Below are 3,337 nucleotides of genomic sequence, written 5' to 3'. Positions count from 1 at the left end.
TTGCATATTTAATTATCATCTATTCTTAATCTGATGTGACTTTATTATAATTATTTTCAATGTTTACTGTATTATGTTATTGAATTACATTGTTGTATTTATAGCTTTGCTTTGTGTTAATTTGGGATTTCTTATCCTCAGACTTTATTTATATTTATTACTTTCTGGGTTGGAAGTACTCACAATACTCCCTGCACCTTGTGTGCAGATTCAGGTACACCACAGGGTGAGTGAGGACTTGTTGGTTGAGCAGAGTTTATCCGGGAGTATCGAGGTAGCTGCATGGCATTCGCAGCCTTGGTCTCTCCCATCTATTTTATCCTTTTATTCGTATTTTTCCTAGACAGACTTGTGATAGGTGAATATTTCGTTTTAGAGGATCATGTTCGTTACACCAGATCTGTGGGCTATTTAGCATTTTCTTTTGGAGTTTTCGGATGTTAGAAATTATATCAGAGATTCCGTATTTAAATTGTTATTTTTGCTTCTAAATATTATTTATCCATCTAGGTTAATTGGCTAAGGTTGTGTAAATGGTCGGGCTTGCCTAGCAGTGTGTTGGGCGCCATCACGACCGGGGTTGGGTCGTGACAAGGTGGTATCAGAGCCTAGGTTACTTGGTCTCGCGAGTCATGAGCCGGTTTAGTAGAGTCTCGTGGATCGGTACGGAGACGTCTATACTTATCCTCAAGAGGCTACAGAACCTTAGGAAATACTCCATATTCTTGAAACTCTTGTCGTGCGGTTTTGTTGAACTGTGAACTAAATCTTTGTTATTCTATTCTCTCACAGATGGTAAGAACACGAGCTACCGAACGTGACGGACAACCACCAGTGCCACCTACTGAGGCCGCCAGAGGCCGTGGACGCGGTCATGGTCGTGGCAGGGGTAGAGTAGCCAAGGCAGCACCTGTTAATCCGATAATTGCCCCAGCTCAGGATCAGGTTCCAGCTGTGGAGACCCCAGCAGCACCTGCTCAGGCACCAGCCGTGCCTATTGTGATTCCGGGTCTTCAGGAGACCTTGGCACAGATCTTGACGGTCTGTACTGGATTGGATCATGCAGTTTCTACCACAGCAGCAGCAGCGACTTCACATACAGGGGGAGGCAATCAGACCCCCGATGCTCGCACACCTGCGCAGAGAGTGCAGGGAGTGCAGGGGCTACAGACACCGGAGGCACCTCCAGCTCAGCAGGTTGCACCAGCTCAGGGTTTTGTGGTTCCAGTTATGCCAGACGATGAGCAGCGTCGTCTCGAGAGGTTTGGTAGACTCCAGCCTCCGACTTTCGGTGGTGCTGAGGGCGAGGATGCCCAGAGTTTTCTTGACAGATGCCAGCGTATGCTCCATACGGCGGGAATCCTCGAGTCGAGTGGTGTGGCATTTACTACTTTTCAGTTCACGGGGGCTGCTCTTACTTGGTGGGAGGACTTTGAGAGGCGTAGGCCTGCAGGTGCAGCACCTCTGACTTGGCAGCAGTTCTCAGCTCTTTTTCTGGAGAAGTATATACCTCAATCCCGCAGGGAAGAGTTGCGTAGGCAGTTTGAGTGGTTAACACACGGAGATATGATAGTGACTCAGTACGAGATGAGGTTTTCCCAGCTGGCTCGTCATGCTACTTGGATGGTTCCATCAGATCGTGAGAGGATCAGGAGATTTGTGGATGGTCTTAACTACCATCTCCGTATTCTGATGACTAGAGAGAGAGTACTGGGTGCTACGTTTGAGGAGGTGGTAGACATTGCTCGTGAGATTGAGTCAGTTCGCCGTAGAGAGCGAGAGGAGAGGGAGGCTAAGAGGCCTCGTGGATCGGGCGGTTACAGTGGTGCTCCTTCAAGGGGTCAGTTCCAGCAGGGTAGAGGTCGCTCTTTCAGGCCTGCTCAGTCAGCTCGTCCAGAGTATTGTGGGGGATCTTCAGGCCGTGGTCATTATGGGCCCCAGCAGGGTCAGACTTTACTCAGCGCCCTCCCAGCTCAGAGTTCATCTCATGCCCCATCAGTTCAGGGTTCTTCTACGCCGAGTGCATCTGCTAGTCACTCCGGTGCGAGAGGTTTTCACCAGTCCCCATCTTCAGTACCGGGCAGCTGCTATGAGTGCGGAGAGTTGGGCCATTTTAGGAGGCACTGCCCTCGCCTTCGCAGCAGACAACATCAGCAGAGGGGTCAGCCCTCAACTTCTGCCCCAGTTACTTCATCACCCGCCTAGTCAGCTAAGGGTGGAGATCAGGCAGCCAGGGGTCGCCCCAGAGGTGGAGATCGATCAGGCGGTGGCCAGGCTCGTTTCTACGCGATGCCGGGCAGGACANNCGAGTGAGGCGTGTACTTGAGCCAATTGTTGGAAATTCCGGTTTTTAAGATATTGAGATTGAGTCCTTTCATATTTGCTTTATTCTACTTGCAATTATAACTTGTGCAAGTTATAATTGCAAGTAGAATAAAGCAAATATGAAAGGACCTCAATCTCAATATCTTAAGAAAAAAAAACCGGATTTCCAACAATTGGCTAAAGTACACGCCCGTCACCTCGCGTACAAGGCACTCAAATCAACAAATAACAAATCCTAAGGGGAAAGGTCCCCCACACAAGGTTAGACAAGCCACTTACCTCGAATCGGCGCCAAAATCAACTCGAAATCACACTTTTGCCACGAGTATCCGACTCCAAATGGCCCAAATCTATTCAATTCAATTACATATCGTAAGTAATATTGCAAAAAACTGATTCCACTATTAAATTTAAAGCTAGGACGCGAAAATAGGTAAAATGACCAAAATGCCCCTCAGACCAACGTCTTGGAATCGAATAATTTTTACATTTTCAGAACCCTCGTACTCTCATGAGTCTAACCATATAAAAATCTCCCAATCGGAGGTCAATTGCCCACTCAAAACTCAATAATTAGGTCTATGAAGTTTCTTCCAATTTTTCCCCAAATTTTGACCTTGAATTCGAATTCTAATGGTGGATTTAACTATATAATGATGAAATATAACAAGAAGGGACCAAAGAACATTACCCAGTGATCTTCACTTCAACTCCCACTCAGAATCGCCTTAAACCGAGCTCTCAATTGATTTTTGTAACTTATGAACTCAAACCCTCGAAATTTCTATTTCTGCCCAGGGATTTCCGCTTCTGCGGACAAGGGACCGCTTATGCGGTCCCGCTTATGCGAAAAGTGAGCCGCTTCTGCAACTCTCACTAAACGACCACATCCACTTCTGCAGTCCAGTCAACCGCTTATGCGGTTCCGCTAAATGCCAAATGGCCGCATCTGCGGCTATTTTCTCGCAGATGCGAGGCCGCTCCTGCGGAATTTCCTCCGCATCTGCGACGC

Source organism: Nicotiana attenuata, unplaced genomic scaffold (assembly GCF_001879085.1).
Source record: "Nicotiana attenuata strain UT unplaced genomic scaffold, NIATTr2, whole genome shotgun sequence".
NCBI lineage: Eukaryota > Viridiplantae > Streptophyta > Magnoliopsida > Solanales > Solanaceae > Nicotiana > Nicotiana attenuata.
The sequence above is the reverse complement of the archived record's forward strand: the minus strand, read 5'-3'. Positions refer to the sequence as shown.